Raw genomic sequence first — 6,093 nt, 5'->3', positions numbered from 1 at the left:
GAAAGAGCAATGGAGATGTAGATATAATGAAAATCATAAAAATGTTACATGAATGTTTGGAGTTTAGGAAAACACTCAGTTTATCATATCCATTGTGAGTCGAGGCTCTGAAGCGGGGCGGAGCCTGGGAGAGAACAGAAGGGTGATGGCTGTTCCCTAAAGGAAGGAAGTGCCTACTTTTTCCCGATGATGGAAAATCATACACTAATCGAAACAAATGAACTGGAAACAACACTCTCTTAAATTCATTCAGTTTGCCAATTGGCCATAATGCTTTGTCAAAGAATCCTGGTGATAGCAATATAAATGAAACTGAAGATTCTTGCCTCGCCCTGAAACAGGATGCTTACTGCCTTCAGGTTGGGATGGGCAGGACTGAGTTGGGCATAATGTGGCTTTAGTAATATTAAAAAATAAACAAAATTTAGGAACAGATCAGCTACTTTTAACTCAGTTTTTCTTAGAAGCTTTCCCTTAAGTAAAATCTTATTAGTAAAAAAATCTTATTAGTAAAATAAAATTCTAGACAAAAATCAGATCAAAGTGGAGTCTGTCGATGTGATTGATGGAGGAAAGGGGCACTGGCAGAAGGGTTGAGCTGGGGGAGGATGAGCTGTTCCCTCTTGGTCTCATCTCATCCCCTGCTGTGGCCCCTAAGTACAGTTAGAAGAACCCCTAGATGAGATAGTTTCTAAGGTTTCCTGTAAGTGGAAAATTCTAGTTTTTAACTTCTTTGGTGTTGTGGGAATCAAGAATACCCACAGTGCATAAGGATAACCCAAATGAGTGTTTTTCTCATATTTTTCATGGAAACATCTAGTAACATAAGAAAGAATTAACATGCAATCCTATGATATCATGCCTGCCAAGTCTGAAAAGGTAGCCGAAAGCATCTTTTATAAACATGAAACTTACAGAGCTCCAAATTTATCTTTGGAGCCCCTAACCAATTCCTAATTGTCCTGCTGGTCAGTGGATGAGTGAGATATCATATTAAGTCTATAAATTCGCGGAACTGGATTGAGAGGATGAGAATCAACTCTGCATGTCAGGGCAGCATTTGGTGGTTTCTCTACACTCTTGATGTAATATTTTGGTAATTTGGTTATATATATGTATATATACATATATATATTCATATATATATGTATATATACATGTATATATACATATATATATGAATATATATATGTATATATATATGAATATGAATATATATGAATATATTTATATATATGAATATAAAAATGCCAAATGTAGTTTCCCTCCTAGATCTTCGAGTGGATTGATGCTTCAGGCAGATAGCTTCCTGAGGCTTCATGTGTTCACAGAACACCTTAAATTTCTTGGAAATATGAGTCTGCCTGGTAGTGAATATCAAATATAAGGAGCAGTGTGTATATCTGGGGGGGATGTTTGCTGACATTAGCCGGAAGTGATGCATGTTTTCACAAGGCAACATTGTTTTCAGCTTAGACTTCTAGTGAAAAGTGACTCTTGTCAACAAAAGTGTTAACTACACCTTCCCATTTCTACAGGTGGCTGAATTGCTCCCTGCACAGTGAGCCCAGACACAATAACGTTCAGGTTAGAGGCACAATGAGGTCCAACATTGTAAAGCCATAGTAAAGATCTCCCAGAGCATATTGGAAAGAAACAAAGACTCCCTTCCTGAGAAGTGCCCAAGGGAAGAGTGAGCTCTCTCTGTCATTGGGAGTAAGGTCTCAGAAACCAGAATGGACATCCCAGTGCAGACCACTGTGTGGTTAGAGCCAGGATTTAAAGCCAGGTCCTTGGGCTACAGAGCTCATAGCCGCCAGGCTAAACTCTTCTCACTGTCTTCCCTGGGTATACGTTGGCAATCCTTTCTATCATCTTCAGTCATGTTCCTTCCAGTGAGGTATTTATGCCACACTTTTTTTCCTTTGTTTAAAAATACTTCAGAATAAATCACCTATCGCACAGACATCTTGGTTGTGAATTATTACCATGTCTCACAAAATGGGAATTCCTTTCTGCTTTCTTTGTTTTTATTCATAGATGCTGACTGCCAGATTTTATGACCTTCTCTGCCTGAAAAATATTAGTGTCCAGAAGCTGGTTTCCCCATTGCTGACAGAAGGCAAACTAATTAGAAGTCTGTTGAGGCAAGTTTAATGGGGCAAAATGCATTTTTTTTAGTTCAGCCAAGGAACTGAGCCCATCTTAAGTAAAAAGTAAGAGTGTCTCCTGGGATAACAAATACATGAATTAGGAAATCAACCTTAAACCTCCCAGATGCATTGAAGGATGCATCAATGCATCTGGATGCATCATGGATGCTCCCAGAAGAATTAAAATGTGATCCTTTGGTGCATGGCTATACCACAGATGGAATACTTCATGGGTCAAAGAAATGGGGGCATCCTATAAATTCTGCTAAATAAAATGTCCACATTATACCCAGATAAAGTCTGAAACTGGTTGGGGAGCAAGGGTAATAGAAGCACAAAATAAGATTGGATTTACAAGTTTCTGGGGTAGAGGCTGTGTTATGGAAGCCAGGTGATTCTGAAATTTTCTTTAACGACTCTCGCTCCTTTTAATATAGCAGACTCTGGAGTCAGGCTGTCTGGGGTCTGATTCTGGTCCCTCAATTAACTGAGTGACTAATTTCATTAACCTGTGTTTCAATTTCCCCATCTGCAAAATGAGGCCAATGATAATATTTACCTTGTAGTGGTTTTCTCAAGGCTCAAATGAGTTAATATCCATAAAGTTCTTAGAACAGCAGATAATCTTCAAATTATAGAAACTAGAAAGTTTGAGGAAGAACCCGCATACGGATAATATTCTCTATTATTTTTTTAAGTTTATTTACTTATATTGAGAGAGAGAGAGAGAGAGAGAGAGAGAGAAAGAAAATGCATGGGAAGAGCAGAAAGAGAGAGGGAGAGAGAATCCCAAGCAGGTTGTGTGCTGCCACTGCAGATCCCAATGTGGGGCTCGTTCTCACGAACCATGAGATCATGTCCTGAGCCAAAATCAAGAGTTGGACACTTAACCAAATGTGCCACCCAGGCACCCCTCTATTATTATTATTATACTCTATAACCCCCACTTTTCAATACTTTTCCACTTGAAATGAGCAGGACCCTGTTACATAATTTGGAGGTCCAGTACAAATTGAAAATGTGGGTTCCCTTGATCAGTAATTATTAAAAATTTCAAGATGCTGACAGTAGAGTATTAAGCCAAGCAGTAGGCTCCTTAGAGTTGGGGGTAGGGCTGTGCCATTGCTGAGATCACACACCCATGAAGTATGTGATCTCTGGAACCAAATTATAGAAACTAGAATGTTTGAGGAAGAACCCACATACAAAACAAATTCATATAGTTTCTTACCTCTGGAAAAGTCAGTGACATTTGTTTTCTTAAAAAGGGGATTATTTATGAAGAATAAATCCATTTGGGAACCTCAGAATTGTCCCTTCACAAAGCTGTGTACGGGCATCTCAGCTGAAATGTTGCAGCCTCCACTAGATTCACAGAGAAAGTGAAACATAAGTGTCATAGGAGATGATGCTTCCAGGCTCCATTTTTAAATTTTTTGCCAATGAAATAAGACAAAGAAATGCTCTTTTCCCCAAATGCTCTTTAAGCATCAACAATCTTTGTTGGTGTTCACTTTTGGTTGTTGATTGCCAGAAGATAATCCTGGCTTAAATTTCTCCACATCATACGTGTGTTTCCAATAAAACATTTTGAGCCACATGAAGAAAGAAACAAACAAATAGCAAATAATAACCTTGATGAGTGGATGAATAGCAAATCAAAGTTCTATTTATTTCATGCCAAATTTGTTCAGTTTGGGGCTATGGTGAAGGTCACAATTACTTAAAACTTATTAGACAAGGGGCGCCTGGGTGGCTCAGTCGGTTAAGCATCTGACTTCGGCTCAGGTCATGATCTCGCAGTTCATGAGGTTGAGCCCTGCATCAGACTCTGTGCTGATGGCTCAGAGCCTGGAGCCTCCTTCGGATTCTGTGTCTCCCTCTCTCTCTCTGCCCCTCCCCCGCTCACACTCTGTCTCTCTCTCTCAAAAATAAATAAACGTTTAAAAAAATTTAAAACTTATTAGACAGATCGAGGCAATCAAGAGGAAATTGAATCCCAGAAAAAAAAATGGATCTATGTCACTGGACCATTGGGTAACATATAAATAGAAATATAAAGCAAATATATATATATATATATATATATATATATATATATATATATAAATTATATTTAGAAAGCTCTTTACCCATTGTTGTTGAAAATTCTTTGAAGGCAACATCTGCTCACAATGCGGCAGCCATCCATGGACAAATATTTTTCAGCTGGATTGTGTAGATTTCATCATATTATAAATGAGATTTAATCATTCCTTTATTTTCTTCAAATTTTTAATGTTTATTTATTTTTGACAGAGAGTGAGAGAGACAGAGCATGAACGAGGGAGGGGCAGAGAGAGAGTGAGACACAGAATCTGAAGCAGGCTCCGGGCTCTGAGCTGTCAGCACAGAGCCCGATAAGGGGCCGGAACTCACGAACCGTGAGATCATGACCTGAGCTGAAGTCAGACGCTCAACCGACTGAGCCACCCAGGTGCCCCAGCAATTCCTTTATTTCTGTGTGTGTAACACTTTCAATATCCTTTCTTTTTTCGCTTAATAACATCAAGCACAGTTAACCACTTATCTTTATATGGATCCTAGCACTAAACAATTGTTTGAAAGAATAACAATTATTTTGCTTCCTTGTTTACCCACCAGTAACTTTTGACATTCACTACTTAATATTTGACCCAAAAGAAAAGAAGATGGGGCTGGGAAGAAGGAGAAAAGCAGAGAAAGAGAAGAACAAATAAATGGCCTGCAAATGTCTTGAATAGTTGATTATTATCTGTTAAAAATATACCCATAAAAAATTTTAATACACATTATGAAATTATTAACAGTTTTAATCCATATTATGAAGGTATTAGAAGACTAAACATTCACCAAGACACATTACAAAATTGGAACTGAAATAAGCTTTGCGAAATTCAGCAAGAGGTCTAAGAAACTAGGGAAAAAGTTCTTAAAAGAGAGTCTATATCTTTTTTTTTTTTGAGAGAGAGAGAGCACAAGTGAGGGGGGGGGTGGAGGAGAGGAGAGGAGAAGGAGAGAGAGAGAAGCAGGGCTCACCCAGAGTGGGGATTGATCTCACCTGATGCCAGTCTTGAACTCAGGAACCCCGAGATCATGACCTAAATGAAGTCAGATGCTTACTCAGCCACGCAAGCACCCCAAGATAGTCTATATCTTTGAAATTTAGTTACTTTACCTACTTTTTTGTTCTTGGTGGAGGAAGATGTGAAGTCCTTATTCTGGGTTCCTGAATAAATAAGCCTTCTCAGAGTTATGAGCAGAAATTCTCCTTTTCTTCAGCCCCTAGATTTTTCAATTAAAGAATAGTAATAATGATTTTGATATAGACTTTCAAATTAATTTTTAAAAGGTCCCTGCTGTACTGGTTCCCTCATCTGCCCATTCTCTTCGACAGTTTTCCATGTTTTGTATCCCCCAGGCATGTCTTTATGCATACGTGAGAATGTACGAATACAAATTCTAATCTTCACTATTTAAAACACACTTGCAAAAATAAAATTTTAATTTAAATTGCAGGGGGCAAAAGTCAGAATCCAAAATCAACTGACATTTCTAAAGAAACACTTGGATACTGTTCCCAGTATTCCAGAACCTCCAGACTTTTCCACTGGGCATTCATGGAAGGGAACATGAATGTCTACCCATGATGAAGGCTCTAGGAGAGTGCTGGTTCCCCCCCCCCCCCCCCCCGCCCCATATCAGAGCATCTTGGAGATCTTTCCATATGAGTACACAGAGATATTTTCATTCTTTTTTTTTTACAACTGCATATATTCTATTATATGAATGTACCATGCTATATTTATTCCTAAATATTAATATTTAGTATTAATGGTATGGCTTGTTTCAATTTTCTGATATTAAAAATAATGCTATCAAAAAATTTAAAAAATAACACTAATGCTACAGTGAATAAATT

This window comes from Panthera pardus, unplaced genomic scaffold (genome assembly GCF_024362965.1).
Source record: "Panthera pardus isolate Hobbes unplaced genomic scaffold, ASM2436296v1 HiC_scaffold_13, whole genome shotgun sequence".
Lineage (NCBI taxonomy): Eukaryota > Metazoa > Chordata > Mammalia > Carnivora > Felidae > Panthera > Panthera pardus.
Note: the sequence above shows the minus strand (reverse complement) of the source record.